Below are 19,952 nucleotides of genomic sequence, written 5' to 3' on the forward strand. Positions count from 1 at the left end.
ATTAGACTGAACTGGAGGAGACTGGTTAGACTGAACTGGGGGAGACTGATTAGACTGAACTGGGGAGACTGATTAGACAGTGAACTGGAGGAGACTGATTAGACTGAACTGGAGGAGACTGATTAGACAGTGAACTGGAGGAGACTGATTAGACTGAACTGGAGGAGACTGATTAGACTGAACTGGGGAGACTGATTAGACTGAACTGGACGAGACTGATTAGACTGAACTGGAGGAGACTGATTAGACTGAACTGGGGAGACTGATTAGACAGTGAACTGGAGGAGACTGATTAGACTGAACTGGAGGAGACTGATTAGACTGAACTGGAAGAGACTGATTACAGTGAACTGGAGGAGACTGATTAGACAGTGAACTGGAGGAGACTGATTAGACAGTGAACTGGAGGAGACTGATTAGACAGTGAACTGGAGGAGACTGATTAGACTGAACTGGAGGAGACTGATTAGACAGTGAACTGGGGAGACTGATTAGACTGAACTGGGGAGACTGATTAGACAGTGAACTGGAGGAGACTGATTAGACAGTGAACTGGAGGAGACTGATTAGACTGAACTGGAGGAGACTGATTAGACTGAACTGGAGGAGACTGATTAGACTGAACTGGAAGAGACTGATTAGACTGAACTGGAGGAGACTGATTAGACTGAACTGGAGGAGACTGATTAGACTGAACTGGGGAGACTGATTAGACAGTGAACTGGAGGAGACTGATTAGACAGTGAACTGGAGGAGACTGATTAGACAGTGAACTGGAGGAGACTGATTAGACAGTGAACTGGAGGAGACTGATTAGACAATGAACTGGAGGAGACTGATTAAACAGCTATAGTCTAATCAGTCTCTCCCAGCTCACAGGCACACTCCACAGAGGGCCCTGACATAGTTGGACTGTGAAGTGTCATGTAATCCTGTGTTTAGTCATGCAGTGATACTGTAGTTTCTGTATTGAGAGTTCCTACTCCCATTGGGGAAGGAAGAAGCGTCTTCTTACCTGTGAAGAAACTCTTGACCCGGAGGTAGCTGACACTGAGACGCAGCACGGACAGTTTATCCAGCTTGGAGATGATGTCTGGGGAAAAAGGTAGCATGCTGGCCAGCCGGTCCAGCTCCACGTTCAGGCGGTCCCGGTGCCTCTTGGACGGGTTGGACTTCTCACTCACCGTCGCTGGTTTCCTGGTGAAAACACAGCGGACATATGTTAGGGTCTGTTATTGTGACAGTTTGTAGCTGTTTGTTCTTTTTTTGTTGTTGTTAAAGGCTCAACTGTTAACAGAGAGATGTACTGTGCTTTTGGGTGCAGGAGGGCCGAGGAGCCACATAGCAACAGAATATGGACATGGAATCATTATGTACCGTAAATTCCGGACTATAAGCCGCAACTTTTTTCCCAGCTTTGAACCTCGCGGCTTAAACAATGACGCGGCTAATATATGGATTTTTCCCGCTTTAAAAAAAAAATTCTCAAAAAAAACACATTCTGTGACGTGCTCAGTTTTTTGGCGGCATGAAGCTTTCATTAGACCAATGAAATTGCCAAACGGGTTAAGGTCAAACAACTTTTTTTGTTTACTGTTTAGATTAAATCGAGCGCTCTCAAACTTCTCATCATTCTGATTACGGTAGTCATTTTGTCACCCTCATCATGGCAAAGACACGGAGAAATGCATATGATGCAGCTTTCAAGTTGAAGGCGATTGATTTGGCTGTTGGAAAAGGAAATAGAGCTGCTGCACGGGAGCTTGGTCTTAATGAATCGATGATAAGACGTTGGAAACAGCAGCGTGAGGAATTGAACCTATTTATTTTTGTTACATGCCGTGTTTCGTTAAAGCCTATTTATTTTTGTTACATGCCGTGTTTCGTTAAAGCCTATTTATTTTTGTTACATGCCGTGTTTCGTTAAAGCCTATTTATTTTTGTTACAAGCCGTGTTTCGTTAAAGCCTATTTATTTTTGTTACATGCCGGGCTTTTGAAAAATAAGTATTTTTCATAAAATTGTAGTTATCTTAGCTAGCTGAATTGTTTACCAGTTGCTAAGCAGTTGCTAGGGACTCTTTTGGAAGAAGTTAGCTAGCTAACGAAGAACAACAAAGAATATCTAGTTAACAGAAGAAAAGAAAGAGAAAATCAGGACAGAAGAAAAAGGATATCAAAGTGAAACAGTTCTCTAAAGACACAAGAGACAATAATACAAGAAACAACACTTCTGTAGCTTGTCAACTATGTGTCTGTCTATCCCTGTTCTCTCCTCTCTGCACAGGCCATACAAACGCTTCACACCGCATGGCCGCTGCCACTCTAACCTGGTGGTCCCAGCGCGCACGACCCACGTGGAGTTCCAGGTCTCCGGCAGCCTCTGGAACTGCCGGTCTGCAGCCAACAAGGCTGAGTTCATCTCAGCCTATGCTACCCTCCAGTCCCTAGACTTCCTGGCGCTGACGGAAACATGGATTACCACAGATAACACTGCTACTCCTACTGCTCTCTCTTCGTCTGCCCACGTGTTCTCGCATACCCCTAGAGCATCGAGCCAACGGGGTGGTGGCACTGGAATCCTCATCTCTCCCAAGTGGACATTCTCTCTTTCTCCCCTGACCCATCTGTCTATCTCCTCATTTGAATTCCATGCTGTCACAGTTACCAGCCCTTTCAAGCTTAACATCCTTATCATTTATCGCCCTCCAGGTTCCCTTGGAGAGTTCATCAATGAGCTTGACGCCTTGATAAGTTCCTTTCCTGAGGATGGCTCACCTCTCACAGTTCTGGGTGACTTTAACCTCCCCATGTCTACCTTTGACTCATTCCTCTCTGCCTCCTTCTTTCCACTCCTCTCCTCTTTTGACCTCACCCTCTCACCTTCCCCCCTACTCACAAGGCAGGCAATACGCTTGACCTCATTTTTACTAGATGCTGTTCTTCCACTAATCTCATTGCAACTCCCCTCCAAATCTCCGACCACTACCTTGTATCCTTTTCCCTCTCGCTCTCATCCAACACTTCTCACTCTGCCCCTACTCGGATGGTATTGCGCCGTCCCAACCTTCGCTCTCTCTCTCCCGCTACTCTCTCCTCTTCCATCCTATCATCTCTTCCCTCTGCTCAAACCTTCTCCAACCTATCTCCTGATTCTGCCTCCTCAACCCTCCTCTCCTCCCTTTCTGCATCCTTTGATTTTCTCTGTCCCCTATCCTCCAGGCCGGCTCGGTCCTCCCCTCCTGCTCCGTGGCTCGACGACTCACTACGAGCTCACAGAACAGGGCTCTGGGCAGCCGAGCGGAAATGGAGGAAAACTCGCCTCCCTGCGGACCTGGCATCCTTTCACTCCCTCCTCTCTACATTCTCCTCTTCTGTCTCTGCTGCTAAAGCCACTTTCTACCATTCTAAATTCCAAGCATCTGCCTCTAACCCTAGGAAGCTCTTTGCTACCTTCTCCTCCCTCCTGAATCCTCCTCCCCTTCCCCCCCCCCTCCTCCCTCTCTGCAGATGACTTTGTCAACCATTTTGAAAAGAAGGTTGACGATATCCGATCCTCGTTTGCTAAGTCAAACGACATCGCTGGTCCTGCTCACACTGCCCTACCCTGTGCTTTGACCTCTTTCTCCCCTCTCTCTCCAGATGAAATTTCGCGTCTTGTGACGGCCGGCCGCCCAACAACCTGCCCACTTGACCCTATCCCCTCCTCTCTTCTCCAGACCATTTCCGGAGACCTTCTCCCCTTCCTCACCTCGCTCATCAACTCATCCTTGACCGCTGGCTACGTCCCTTCAGTCTTCAAGAGAGCGAGAGTTGCACCCCTTCTGAAAAAACCTACACTCGATCCCTCCGATGTCAACAACTACAGACCAGTATCCCTTCTTTCTTTTCTCTCCAAAACTCTTGAACGTGCCGTCCTTGGCCAGCTCTCCTGCTATCTCTCTCAGAATGACCTTCTTGATCCTAATCAGTCAGGTTTCAAGACTGGGCATTCAACTGAGACTGCTCTTCTCTGTGTCACGGAGGCTCTCCGCACTGCTAAAGCTAACTCTCTCTCCTCTGCTCTCATCCTTCTAGACCTTTCTGCTGCCTTTGATACTGTGAACCATCAGATCCTCCTCTCCACCCTCTCCGAGTTGGGCATCTCCGGCGCGGCCCACGCTTGGATTGCGTCCTACCTGACAGGTCGCTCCTACCAGGTGGCGTGGCGAGAATCTGTCTCCGCACCATGCGCTCTCACCACTGGTGTCCCCCAGGGCTCTGTTCTAGGCCCTCTCCTATTCTCGCTATACACCAAGTCACTTGGCTCTGTCATATCCTCACATGGTCTCTCCTATCATTGCTATGCAGACGACACACAATTAATCTTCTCCTTTCCCCTTTCTGATAACCAGGCGGCGAATCGCATCTCTGCATGTCTGTCAGACATATCAGTGTGGATGACGGATCACCAGCTCAAGCTGAACCTCGGCAAGACGGAGCTGCTCTTCCTCCCGGGGAAGGACTGCCCGTTCCATGATCTCGCCATCACGGTTGACAACTCCCTTGTGTCCTCCTCCCAGAGTGCTAAGAACCTTGGCGTGATCCTGGACAACACCCTGTCGTTCTCCACTAACATCAAGGCGGTGACCCGATCCTGTAGGTTCATGCTCTACAACATTCGCAGAGTACGACCCTGCCTCACACAGGAAGCGGCGCAGGTCCTAATCCAGGCACTTGTCATCTCCCGTCTGGATTACTGCAACTCGCTGTTGGCTGGGCTCCCTGCCTGTGCCATTAAACCCCTACAACTCATCCAGAACGCCGCAGCCCGTCTGGTGTTCAACCTTCCCAAGTTCTCTCACGTCACCCCGCTCCTCCGCTCTCTCCACTGGCTTCCAGTTGAAGCTCGCATCCGCTACAAGACCATGGTGATTGCCTACGGAGCTGTGAAGGGAACGGCACCTCCATACCTTCAGGCTCTGATCAGGCCCTACACCCAAACAAGGGCACTGCGTTCATCCACCTCTGGCCTGCTGGCCCCCCTACCTCTGAGGAAGCACAGTTCCCGCTCAGCCCAGTCAAAACTGTTCGCTGCTCTGGCACCCCAATGGTGGAACATGCTCCCTCACGACGCCAGGACAGCGGAGTCAATCACCACCTTCCGGAGACACCTGAAACCCCACCTCTTTAAGGAATACCTAGGATAGGATAAAGTAATCCTTCTAACCCCCCCCCCTTAAAAGATTTAGATGCACTATTGTAAAGTGGTTGTTCCACTGGATATCATAAGGTGAATGCACCAATTTGTAAGTCGCTCTGGTTAAGAGCGTCTGCTAAATGACTTAAATGTAAAAATGTAAATGTGTTTCGTTAAAGCCTATTTATTTTTGTTACAAGCCGTGTTTCGTTAAAGCCTATTTATTTTTGTTACAAACCGTGTTTTGTTAAAGCCTGTGTAAAGTTAATTTGTTTCAATGTACCGGTAGGCACCTGCGGCTTATAGACATGTGCGGCTTATTTTTGTTCAAAATAATATATTTTCTTTAATTCAGTGGGTGCGGCTTATATTCAGGTGCGCTCAATAGTCCGGAAATTACGGTAAATCAATACAATATATTCATAGTCTTTGAATGTTTTAGTAGAGTTTTTGTTCACAACCCGATCAACAGTAGTGACATAGTGAAACATACAATATGTGAAGTCAATTTACATCGATTCTTTATTCAGCAATTGCGCCCCTGAACACGCACGCACGTACGCACGCACGCACACACACACACACACACACAGGGTTACAGCATTGAACATTTTGAACAAACAAACAGCCATCAATCAATAATATCATTAAGAGTCCCTTTACAGACACAGACAGGTTGACAGCCTCTAACACCACTGTGCCTGGTCAGTGGCTCAAATCACCACCCCCGAACCATCTCGGTGGTGCCTGTCGTACAGCCCCACTACATGTTTCCCCTTTACTACTACCCCTGTCCCCTTGCTGAAACCTCTATCTGTCCTGGTCAGTGGGACATGGGAAGGGAGAGATCGTGTCTTGCTGAACTCCATCTTGGTTCAAAAGAGACCTGCATCCTTAGGAGTCTGATTTCTGTCAACTAGATTGATCCCCTTACTCTCTTGCATGCCACCCCAGCGTTTCTATTAAACCAGTCATCGTTGTTTACTAGTCTGAACAGGATGTTCAAGTGAAACGTGCTGTTATGTAACATTTGTGTCCACTGTCATAGCTGTATTGCAATCTATAGGTTATTGATTGAGATTTATTTTCTAAATATATACATTTGCACATTCTTCTCAAATTTGACAAATTGTAGCTAGTTGAAACCTGTTACTGGATTCAACATTTAAACGGTTAGCGCTACAGTATCAGACGGCTAGCTTGGTTAGCCTATACAGCATCTGAAACAATCACGTTTCCTACAAGTCATTTTAACCAGGAATTACCTTTTTTATATATCACATTTGGAACGACAAGCATCCACAAGAATCTGCTAACTACTTCTGTCTCCTGTCACTAAAACCCTACAAATTACACTACTACTAGTGTTATTCATTTATTAGTAACCTTCATGTAACAGTGTAGGTTCCGTCCCTCTCCTCGCCCCAACCTGGGCTTAGAACCAGGGACCCTCTGCACACATCAACAACTGACACCCACGAAGCATCGTTACCCATCGCTCTACAAAAGCCGCGGCCCCTGCAGAACAATGGGAACAACTACTTCAAGGTCTCAGAGCGAGTGACGTCACCCAATTGTAAACGCACCACCGCTAACTAGCTAGCCATTTCACATCGGTTACACTCACATGAACTGAATGAATCCCAAACTGATCAATTGCTCCGAATGCAACCCAAAGCCATAGCATATAAATAGCACTGTTAAATAGCACTGTTATCACATGAACAATCTATTACATTTTACATTTGTCCAAACTATGCATATCTTGAATAATTTTGTAAACATTTCCCAGTGTTTGCTTGTTAGTAATGTATTTAATACATGCTACTGAAATATGAAAATCTCACACAAATAATAAACTAAATGTACTATTGGGCTACCATGTAGGTGGGCTATTACAACATAGTGAATCATGGTGAAAGTGTATTGAGCAACCCCAAAAAAAGTGTATCCAAACTTCAGAAGTAGAAGTAAAAGTACACATAAAATCCATAAAACAGTTTTCAACATGGTCAAATATAAATGTTACGAGGAAAATAAGCGATTCTTAACTGCTTTTGAACCGGTTTCCTTCTTTTCCTGCCCGCATACATGCAGTCTCCTGGGGGTATCATCGTCCTGCGCTCCGTAAAGGTAACAGGTGCGCTGCAGAGATGATGGAGAAAACTTTTCAGTGTCCCCCAAACATATGAACCGAACATATGAAAATACTATACTCCATACAGTAACTGATGGAAAAGTTGTTCGTATAACTTTAGTGATGCTATCAAGATCGAGTCATTTGTCAACGTAATTTGAGAAGACTCTTGCCATTGAAATAATCAATAACAAAGTGAACAGGAATAAAGAGGATACAGGTATAACTAGGCCTAAACAGTTGTTTGTCAATATCTTGTCAATAGTTCTTTCTTTACACTAGTGAAACGTGAATAAAATGATGCCGCAAAATCCATAACAACACAAGTTGCCAACTCTCACTAAGATTATTCACATCAAATAAAAACAACTTTGAAAGTCATTCTCAAATAGACTATTTAGAAGAAATGGGGAACAACATAAAATTAAAACACTTACCAAGAAGGTCTGTCAATATTACTGAATTCCAGTATAATGTTAGATGGGTCATTCAAATTGAATGGGTATATTATAGATGTTAAGGTAATTCCTAAGTAGACAATGGTAATAATTCCTCGGGAAAATACAGCAAACGTCTACCAGACGTCTGCACTGATGTTTTCATCAGTTTGCAATGCTCGAGGCAGATGTGGTTGTTGATGCTTTATACGCAATTGAGTCGCTTTCACTTCCTCGTGTTTCAGGTGGCGGATTCCTCTGAACGACATGTGGAGCTCTTCGCACGCAACTGCCTCACAAACAGACTGCGCACGCACACACATTTATGAGAAGCGCAAACGGAGGAATCTCACCAGACGCGCCACACTACAAATCTCATTACCGTTCTCCTGGCAGCAGGATGTGCATCCTGGCAGTACGATCGAGGATTTATTTTTCTCCAAATAAGAGTCCCCCTACAAAAACATGCTTAACTTTGGGAATATCAATAAAAAAAGTATAATTTTTCATATTGTATTATTCATACAATTTCTGTAGAAAGTTTAAACCAATAGTGGTATGTTGAAAGCTATTGTGTAGGCTATATGTAAAGAAGTACACTTTCAATTCAAATATATGTCATTGTAATTACTCAATAGAGTCTACAAAACTTAAATGGGTCTCTTGTGCTGGGCAACATGTTTAATATAGAGTGCTGGTGAGTCAATACTCCACCCACTCCATTCACCTCAAGCAATACAGTATGCGGTACATATTGGCTTAAAGAGAAAAATATATTATTTGTGCAGATGTAGAAGTGGGATTGTGAGTACTCAGTATGGTCTGTAGAATCTGTATATGGTATCATTTCATGGGGCACTAAATGCTGTCCTTTTAATCCACCCGCTGCGCTAGCCACAATGCAAATCACTGTATATGAAATACATATTGGCTTATGGAGAAAAACCTATTATTGTGCTGATGTAAAAGTGGGGTTGGGAGTTTTTTCACTATAAACCAATATGTATTTCATATACAGTGTTTTACATTGTGTAGCATTATTGCAGTATTATTCAATGCCCATGAAATTACACCATATATAGATTCTACAGACCCTACTGAGTACTCAAAACCCAATTTTACATCAGCACAAAGAATAGTGTTTTTCACTGAAAGCCCAATATTGTCAACATACCAGTCTGAACATTGGATTATTTTTTTTTAAAGGAATCTTCAAAATAATTTTACAAATGTTTTCCATAAATTCCTTATTATATGTATTTGTAAGCACAACAAATATCGACATTGATTAAAATCTAAAATATATTTGTAATAATTTATCGACCTTGCAATGTTTTGAAATGTGGGCTTTTGTTCCGAAGGTGTTCTTATTACCATAACAAAGTGACGTCCTCGGTAGGTCTGCTCGTGGAACAGTAAACTATTACTGGAGCTGAAATGTGCACAGGGAGATTTTTACTCTCGGGTGTCTGACGCGTTGTCCGAAATGGAAAGGATATTTGGAGCAAGCATTTTTGGATCGTTTTGGATTCGTAAAACCACATCTAAACCGTTAATAGCTGGATATATTATCTCCTCCACTTGGTTTGAATGGTGCGTCAGGAATTTTCTATGTTCCACAGTAATGTCTTATTTTGTTTACTAGCCCGTAGTGCGTGCTGTATTTCATCACAATGATTTTAAAATGACCAAAATGGTTGGAACCAGCTAGGGCTATATGGGTCTTTCCAGAACAAATCCAACCAGTCGAGTTCAGTAGTGGTCATATTTAATTGCATTACCTCGCTGCCAGATGCAATGAGATTTTACTCTGGGCAATATGTACATTTTAAATACATCTGTTGCCCTTTTGTGTACACAGGCTAATCTTTGATCATCTAGCCTATGTAAGGCTATATGCAGAGAGACTGGTTGGAGGGAGACTGGTGGGTGATTGTCATATGGGATCTGTAGCCTACAGTGGTTTTTTGTTTTGTTTCCGTCTGCATAAAGTCAAAAATTATATTATAATGTAATTATATTCACAAAAGAGAACTTGACTTTCACTTCATGTGTCATTTGTTTAGGCTACTGTTATGTAACTGACTCTGAAAACTAACTGAGATTTTGATGTGATAAATATATCTGAAATCAATTTTATTTGACTCCCATGTTTCTTGTTCATAACCTTTTATTATTAAACAAATGTTGCAAATGGTGGCAATGGAAATGACATGCTGCTCTCTCTCTGTCTCTGTCGCTCTCTCTCTCTTTCTCTCTCTCTCTCTCTCTCTCTCTCTCTCTGTGTCTCTCTGTCTCTCTGTCTGTCTGTCTGTCTGTCTGTCTGTCTGTCTGTCTGTCTGTCTGTCTGTCTGTCTGTCTGTCTGTCTGTCTGTCTGTCTGTCTGTCTGTCTGTCTGTCTGTCTGTCTGTCTGTCTGTCTGTCTGTCTGTAAGTCTGTCTGTCTGTCTGACTGTCTCTCTCAATTCAAATCAATTTCAATTTACCCTCAATTTCAATTATTTTTCTTTCTCTCTCTCTCCCCCTCTCTTTATCTCTCTCTCTCTGTCTTTCTGTCTTGCTGTCCCCCCCCCCTCTCTCTCTCACACACACACACTCTCTTTAGCTCACAACACAAATTCAATTCATGAAAGAAGCAACTGTAAAGTCAGATGATTTTCAAATGAAAGCTACTGTATATCCTAAAAAGATGATCACTCTGATTTATAAAACATGGAATCTGACTTCCCAGAAAAAGGGCAAATCCTTTGTAGAATGCACTTAGGCAGGCTTGCATGTGGAATAAAACAAAAACAAGAGTCCCTCGGAGTGGAAGAATTGGCCCCGAGGTGATGTACCGGCAATGTGGTACATGGAAGGAGATGGAATCCAACAGGATGTACAGCTGTGGTAGAGCGAGAGAGAGAGTTTGTGTGAGAGAGAGCGTGGAGGAGAGAGAGAGAGTTTGTGTGAGAGAGAGAGTGGAGGAGAGAGAGAGTGGAGGAGAGAGAGAGAGTGGAGGAGAGAGAGAGAGTGGGGAGGAGAGAGAGTGTGGGAGAGAGCGTGGAGGAGAGAGAGAGAGTTTGTGTGAGAGAGAGAGTGGAGGAGAGAGAGAGTGTAGGAGAGAGAGAGTGGAGGAGAGAGAGAGAGTGGAGGAGAGAGAGAGAGTGGAGGAGAGAGAGAGAGAGTGGAGGAGAGAGAGAGTGGGGAGGAGAGAGAGAGAGTGGAGGAGAGAGAGAGTGGGGAGGAGAGAGAGAGAGTGGAGGAGAGAGAGAGAGTGGGGAGGAGAGAGAGTGTGGGAGAGAGCGTGGAGGAGAGAGAGAGAGTTTGTGTGAGAGAGAGAGTGGAGGAGAGAGAGAGTGTAGGAGAGAGAGAGTGGAGGAGAGAGAGAGAGTGGAGGAGAGAGAGAGAGAGAGTGGAGGAGAGAGAGAGTGGAGGAGAGAGAGAGAGTGGAGGAGAGAGAGAGAGTGGGGAGGAGAGAGAGTGTGGGAGAGAGCGTGGAGGAGAGAGAGAGAGTTTGTGTGAGAGAGAGAGTGGAGGAGAGAGAGAGTGTAGGAGAGAGAGAGTGGAGGAGAGAGAGAGAGTGGAGGAGAGAGAGAGAGAGAGTGGAGGAGAGAGAGAGTGGGGAGGAGAGAGAGAGAGTGGAGGAGAGAGAGAGTGGGGAGGAGAGAGAGAGAGTGGAGGAGAGAGAGAGAGTGGAGGAGAGAGAGAGAGAGTGGGGAGGAGAGAGAGGGATAAAAGATTAAGCTTGTAGGATACTGTTCAACCCATCTAAACTTCACAAGCTCACCTACTCTCAATACAATAGTGTAGTCCACATGCCTGCATATTATATCACCCGGTAGGGTGGCAGAGGCAACCATCTTCGTGAAATAAAGATCTGCAAACGTGTCTTCCATGATTGAAATCGTGGTCGACATTGGCTTCATGGTGATTTTAAGATGTCGGCACGGGGAGAAGGTGCTATGTAGGGGATAAGACGACGGGGGGAGGGAAGGAGACCAGCTGTTCTCAAGGCCATGGGGGGGGGCTCTGTGTACAGCTCTGTGTACAGCTCTGTGTGCAGCTCTGTGTACAGCTCTGTGTACAGCTCTGTGTATTATACAAACTGATAACAACCTCAGTAGTGGTTATTATGACTACTGTCTAGTATATTACAGTACATTCTGAAAGTATTCAGACCCTTTCAGTTTTTCCACATTTTGTTACGTTACAGCCTTATTCTAAAATATATTAAATAAATACAATTACTCATCAATCTACACACAATACCCCATCATTTCAAAGTGAAAACATGTTTTTAGAAATGTTTGCAAATGTATTAAACATAAAAAACAAAAATACCTTATTTACATAAGTATTCAGACCCTTTGTTATGAGACTCAAAACTGAGCTCAGGTGCATCCTGTTTCCATTGAGCATCCTTGAAATGTTTCTACAACTTGATTGGAATCCACCTGTGGTAAATTCAATTAATTGGACGTGATTTGGAAAAGCACACACCTGTCCATATAAGGTCCCACAGTTGACAGTGCATGTCAGAGCCAAAACCAAGCCATGAGGTTGAAAGAATTGTCCATAGAGTGCTGAGACAGGATTGTGTCGAGGCACAGATCTGGGGAAGGGTACCAAAACATTTCTTCAGCATTGAACATCCCCAAGAACATCATTCTTAAATGGAAGAAGTTTGGAACCACCAATACTCTTCCTAGAGCTGGCCGTCCAGCCAAACTGAGCAATCGGAGTTGAAGGGCCTTGGTCAGGGAGGTGATCAAGAACCCGATGGTCACTCTGACAGAGCTCCAGAGTTCCTCTATGGAGATGGGAGAACCTTCCAGAAGAACAACCATCTCTGCAGCACTCAAACAATCAGGCTTTTATGGCTTTTATGTTTTTTTTTGAGTGGCCAGACGGAAGGCACTCCTCAGTTAAAGGCACATGACAGCCAGCTTGGAGTTTGCCAAAAGGCACTTAAAGACTCTCAGACTGTTAGAAACAAGATTCTCTGGTGTGATGAAACCAAGATTGAACTCTTTGGCCTGAATGCCAAGCGTCACATCTGGAGGAAACTTGGCACTATCCCTACGGTGAAGCATGGTGGTGGCAGCATCATGCTGTGGGGATGTTTTTCTACGGCAGAACTGTAAGACGAGTCAGGATTGAGGGAAAGATGAACGGAGCAAATTACAGAGAGATCCTTGATGAAAACCTGCTCCAGAGCGCTCAGGACCTCAGACTGGGACAAAGGGTCACCTCCCAACAGGACAACAACCCTAAGCACACAGCCAAGATAACGCAGGAGTGGATTCGGGACGGGTCTCTGAATGTCCTTGAGCGGCCCAGCCAGAGCCCGGACTTGAACCCAATCTAACATCTCTGGAGAGACCTGAAAATAGCTGTGCAGCAATGCTCCCCTTCCAACCTGACAGAGCTTGAGAGGATCTGCAGAGAAGAAAGGGAGAAACTCCCCAAATATAGGTGAGCCAAGCTTGTAGCATTGGGACCAAAGAAGACTTGAGGCTGTAATCGCTGCCTAAGGTGCTTCAACAAAGTATTGAGTAAAGGGTCTGAATGCTTACAGTACCAGTCAAAAGTTTGGACACACCTACTCATTCAACGTTTTTTCTTTATTTTTACTATTTTCTACATTGTAGAATAATAGTGAAAACATCAAATCTATGAAATAACACATATGGAATCATGTAGTAATAGGTGTGTCCAAACTTCTGACTGGTTCTGTACGTGCGCACATGTTTTCCAAACCACACTCCAACATTTGAACATTTACTGTAGAGTGCTACGCGTGATCGAAGCATCCTGGAAAGACACTCGACCAGCTGGTGTGAGGAAGTAGGCCTTGATGTTATTGTGCACATCTATAGCAACTCTGGTTGCCCTGTCTGCCAACATCCAGGAAGCTGGTGTCTCCTTGTACCACTTGTCTACAGTCTCTTGGACACAAGTTCCCAGTGGGTGTGGAGTGGTCAAGAAATGTGGGGTGGCTGTACTGTGTTGATGACTCTGTGTTGTCAGTGTCTGTGGTGCATAGGTAGTTGTGGAGGGCCAATCCAGGCCTTCACAATGGTCTCAGCTTTCTCTGGCGAAACCTGAAGGGCTCGTCCCAGGATCCTCCATCTTGCAGCAAGGATCCCAAAGCAGTTCTCGGAAATTGTTCTGGCTCTTGAGTGGCTGTAGTTAAAGATCTTGGCGTCATCAAGTCCAGAAAAAAACTTTAAATAAAACATGTTTCCATTAGTATTGAACAGGAACATGGAGGCTATCAAATGTATACTGTAACAACTGTGTAGCCTATGCTTTCTGACATAGGCCCCCATCCTCTTATTGGGATGCCAAACCACTTTGATGACAGGCATATAATTACAAAATATAATTGGTATCATTTCATATGTATAGTCACATGTATTTGGGGTATTTCACCTGGAGACGGTCGCATCAAGTTTACCCTCAGAGGGAATGCCTCGTCTCCCACAAAGACATATGGTCTCGGTGTTTGGGTCCCCGGCAAACACCTTGGCCTTGGTAGCGACAGCTGGCCTGAAATGAGTTGGGAGCCAAACTTGCTTCAAGAGAAGATTTCTGCATCTCCCTCCCTCCCATATGTGCCCAGGTTGATCGTGGTGAAGCGGTACCTTGCATCTCAGACTGCCATCAGGACCATATGGACCCACCTCCTTCATCGTGAAGTGGTACTTTGCAGACTGCCATCAGGACCATTGAGAATTATCCCTAGTAGTTGTAGTAGCCGCTGCCCGACTTTGCCGGAGCTCAGAACCGAACATATTTTCCACTGACAGCTTCTGCACAAAGCGGATAATTCCAACGTCGCTGAAGCATGTCGTCAAATCTGGCAACAGATATCCAAAAGTATTGACAATGTCTTTCCTTGTCGATGCTGCCACATAGGTTGGAGAAGAGACATGTATTCTCCATTGTCCCCTCGTGTAGTGTTCAGTGGAAAAACATTTTCTCTGTTGTCTGAGTAGTGAGAGCAGTTCAAGCTCTGAGTAGTGAGAGCAGTTCAAGCTCATGCTGTTCAAGCTCTAGCAATTGCAATTTGTAGAGAGACATGTTTGCTTCTGCTTCTGTGGCTAAAAAGTAACGTCGTAGAGCATAGAACACCAGACTAGCCAGTGTTTGTAAACAAAAAGGCATATAACACCGTCTCCGGTAAGTTTAAATGTTGTCGCTAGCCACAGTCAAAGAGTGCCTCTTACTTGGTAAGCTACTCTGTCTCCCCCTAGTGGATATCCACTACACATGGCCCCTCTTACTTGGTAAGCTACTCTGTCTCCCCCTAGTGGATATCCACTACACATGGCCCCTCTTACTTGGTAAGCTACTCTGTCTCCCCCTAGTGGATATCTACTACACATGGCCCCTCTTACTTGGTAAGCTACTCTGTCTCCCCCTAGTGGATATCCACAACACATGGCCCCTCTTACTTGGTAAGCTACTCTGGCTCCCCCTAGTGGATATCCACTACACATGGCCCCTCTTACTTGGTAAGCTACTCTGGCTCCCCCTAGTGGATATCCACTACACAAGGCCCCTCTTGCTTGGTAAGCTACTCTGGCTCTCCCTAGTGGATATCCACTACACAAAGTGGACTTCCTCACTAAGTGGAAAGCCATGTGGACAAAAGTGTGCGTTGCCACAAAAAACAGACTCTACCCATGCACCTGCATCCACGTCGATCGACAAATGATGCTTTTAAATCAAATCAAATCTTATTAGTTACATGCGCCGAATACAACAGGTGTAGACCTTACAGTGAAATGCTTATGAGACCCTAACCAACATTCCAGTTTAAAAAAAATACAGATAAGAATAAGAAATAAAAGTAACAAGTAATTAAAGAGCAGCGGTAAAATAGCGAGACTATATACGGGGGGGTACCGGTACAGAGTCAATGTGTGGGGGCACCGGTTAGTTTTAGCTACCTTAAGCTACGAGTTAAAGAAGGATTTTTAAGTCTTGTGACAATTGAGACATGGACTGTGTATGTGTGCGATTCAAAGGGTGAATGGGCAAGACAAAAGATTTAAGTGCCTTTGATCGGGGTACGGTAGAAGATGCCAGGAGCATTGGTTTGAGGGTGTCAAGAACTGCAACGCTGCTGGGTTTTTCACGCTCAACAGTTTCCCGTATGAATCAAGAATGGTCCACCACCCAAAGGACATCCAGCCAACTTGACACAAGTGTAGGAAGCATTGGAGTCAACATGGGCCAGCATCCCTGTGGAACGCTTTCAATACCTTGTAGAGTCCATGACGTGAAGAATTGAGGATGTTCTGAAGGCCAAAAGGGGGGGGGGTTGCTACTCAAGGCTAAGGAATCTCCTGACCCAGACAGACACCCAGTTTCCCTCCATCTGCACATTTTGCCACTGACACACAAGATGACTTCCCCCAGGGAGAGACATTATGGATCAAATCAAAGAGATCCTCCAGGTCGTGAGGTTGTACATCTGACGAATGAAAAACAAACAATTAGAAAACAAAACAAAACTCAAACAAGGCTGTAAGTAATTAAAGGAAGATCCGGTGATGATAGTTTACGTGTCTCATCTGAAATATTGACAGCTAGATCTGAAGCAGTGGTTAGACTGGTTTATCAACTTTATATCAGACCTCTTAGACCCTCTCTGGGTTTCCGTCTACCTGTAGAATAAAGTAAAGGAAGTACAGCTAAAACTTAAATATTGGTATTGTCATGACGTTGGCCTCTTTTGGTACAGGAAGGACAGTTGACCCCCTCCCTTTTGCACCACCACCCAACCTACCTTCCCCCCAATCCACCCTGTGTGTAAAGGGTTGTAAAAACTGAAAAATTCCAGGAGAGTCTCTGGCCACATGGCCCATAGAGAGACACTGGAAATTCTTCCAACTCATAGAATTGGAGAGCCAAGCGACATTTTGTGTTCTGGAGAAGGTATGGAAGATTGGTGAAGAATCCAGCTACGAACTGATCCGCTTGGTACAATTTTGTGATACTCAGAAGAGACAATATAGCCATATTACCATAAAACTGTTTATATAATAGCATCATAATGGTTGTATAGAATGTATTAATAAGGATAAAGCTTTTGTAAGACATTGAGATGCTATGTACTGATGTAATGTGATAGAATTGCATTTCTGTAACCAAGTCTAGCTCAGTCATGGGCACGCCCCCAGGGACCCATACAGGACCAGGCGTCATTTGACAAGCCTGTTCGATGGGCACTATAAAACACCCCTTGATTTACATTTCCCCAGACCAGGCCTCCACTCCATTGCGAGTTGGCCCATAGGTTTGACCATCCAAGTACTCTACTGAAAGTGAACTATACCACGTGGTTAACTTTTAGACTATCGAGACCGACAGAATAAGAACAAGTCTTTGATATTAATTATTAGTCTGCAGCTAAGTAAATTATATCATCGAACGCGAAGACCAACGAAACATCCATTCTATAACGACATTAATGAATGTCGCTTTGAAAGATCCATTCTAACCGAGAGAGAGACTCTCCAACAGAACCGAACTCTCCAACAAAGAACGACGACACACTGAGCGTAAATATATATTGATTGCAATTGTTCCCGAATGAGTGAGCCTTCAATTTTCAATTGTTAATATTAATGAACTCTGTGTAACTTCTCAGCTGACCGTTTGTGACCCATTGTTCAACAGGCCGACCTGCCTGTTTAGCCCACAAGGGCACATTCCTCTACCAATCCTTTGTGACGATAATTACTGTTTGTATGTTTTCTGTTAATTACTTAGTGTAGTAAATAAATGATTTTAAGACAATTGATGTATGGATGATTTTAGTAAAGACTGGGTTCGTGCAGATACAACAATTTACGACGTTTGGAATGAGACTGGACTCGAGGTAAAATACACCATTTAAAACAGAAGATAATCGGCCTATACTATAATAGGATATAATATTATAGTACAGGAAAGTTATATTAGGAAAATTATAGCTTTAGTAATCTGAATATTCTCCTTGGTGCCCCGATCTCCTAGTTAATTACAATTAAACGATTAATCAGTTTAATCGCGTGATAATAATTACAGGGAGCTAATTGAGAAACATATCTTCAGTTTAATGGTACCCCCAAAGACACAACATTATTAAATGGTTGTTGTATACTATGTCATTCTATATTCCACAGAAATAACAACTGTCTCTTAGCTGTGTAGCAAGAAGATAAACTCTGCGGAGTGACTCATTACATTAGCATCCCACATGCTAACTCATTCCAAATGTTTCTGGGCTGTCATTGGGCCCATTCCTCTCAAGATGATTTTGCATCCAAAACACAAAAGACACTGAATGTTCGGAAGGAAACGTTTCTGTCACTGAGTCATTGTTTTCATTCAACACAACAGACCATAATAGCAACCGTGTAGTCTGAGTCAGACGTCTTAAACAATGACACATAAGTGAAAACATACTAGTTGTATCAGGGTATTAACATATTTTGGGGGGGGACAACTTTCATGAACAAGAATGAATAAACAGGCCTATTTCAAATCACATTTTATTCATCACATGCTTCGTAAACAACAGGTGTAGACTATCAGTGAAATGCTTAACTTACGGGTCCTTTTCCAACAATGCAGAGTTAAGATAGAGAGAATAAATAACAAACAAATGTAGAAATAGTGACACGAGGAACACAGTGAATTTTTTATTTTTTATGACATTGTTTAATTAAAACTTTATTTAACTAGGTAAGTCAGTTAAGAACAAATTCTTATTTACAACGATGGCCTACCCCAGCCAAGTCCTTAACCTGGACAATGCTGGGCAGATTGTGGGCCGACCTATGGGACTCCCAATCACGACCAGTTGTGATACTTTTGTTTTTATCTGTTTATTTTATTTATTTAGATAAGAAAAAAATCTTATTTACAATGACGGCCTAGGAACAGTGGGTTAACTGCCTTGTTCAGGGGCAGAACAACAGATTTTTACCTTGTCAGTTCGGGGTTTTGATCTAGCAACCTTTTGGTTACTGGCACAACACTCTAACCACTAGGTGTCACATCCTGACAAGTTAAGGGGTTATTTGTTATTGTAGTTTGGTCAGGACGTGGCAGGGGGGTGTTTGTTTTATGTGGTTCGGGGTTTGTTAGTATATGTGTTTATGTAGAGGGGTGTTGGTTTTAGAGTATTCCGGGGTTTTTGGTTATGTTCTATGTTTTGTATTTCTAGGATCTGTCTATGTTGTGTATTTCTTTGTGTTGGCCTGGTATGGCTCTCAATCAGGAACAGCTGTACATTGTTGTTGCTGATTGAGAATCATACTTAGGTAGCCTGTTTTCACCTGTCCCTTTGTGGGAAGTTGTGGTTGCATAGCTGTGTGTTTAGCCTGCAATCCTGTTCGTTCCATCGTTTTCTTGTTTTGTTTGTTACGTGTTCAATAAAGTCACTATGAGCACTCAACCCGCTGCGCCTTGGTCCACTACGTACGACGACCGTTACACTAGGCTACCTGCCACCCCACTAATACAGGTTTTGGAGAGGTGCAGACCACTGCTGTGGATACCCAATAACAATAACAATAATGAGTAAAAGTAATATTGCTATATACAGCGATTACCAGTACCGAGTCAATGTGCAGGGGTACAAGGTTATTGTGGTAGCTATGTACTGTACATATAAACTGTAGGAAGGATTATATGGCTAGTATTTTACTAATAGTGTTTCTATTGTTATAGGAATACATTTGTATTTTATTATTATTAAATAGTATTTCATGATTTGTAAACATTTATGAGCATGTATAAGCATCATCAGCAGTACATTTACATGCATTTATAGTATTTATAATAATTGATAAAACACGTATAACATTGTTGAGGGGTCAGGCAGTGATAAAACTACACTGTATGTAAGGTACAGTAACACTTGACTGAACTTCAAAAAATGCTATGACGAGGTTATATACTGACTACTATGAATGAAACTCAAAATTCAAGTCAAGAAGAAAAAGGTCACTCTGAAAAACGTTAAAAACTCTCATACATAGTTGGCTTATTCCAATCAAGCAGCTTTGGATGCAGGGACATTTTGCTCTCGCAGCATATTATACAGCGATTGGAGGCCAAAATGCAAGGACAAACCGTAATGGATACATCCCTAGAAACTGTGTCAGTGATTTGGGTATCCATAGTTGTGTGCTGCACCTTTCCAAAACCCATACG

The 19,952-nt window shown here is 43.7% G+C and overlaps 1 pseudogene; it reads right to left on the minus strand.

The window, feature by feature from the left end:
- Window positions 1–8,028, minus strand: part of LOC106579687 (uncharacterized) — a 134,992-nt pseudogene extending 126,964 nt beyond the window's left edge.
- Between the last annotated feature and the right edge of the window lie 11,924 nt (window positions 8,029–19,952).

Source organism: Salmo salar, chromosome ssa19, assembly GCF_905237065.1.
Source record: "Salmo salar chromosome ssa19, Ssal_v3.1, whole genome shotgun sequence".
Taxonomy (NCBI): domain Eukaryota; kingdom Metazoa; phylum Chordata; class Actinopteri; order Salmoniformes; family Salmonidae; genus Salmo; species Salmo salar.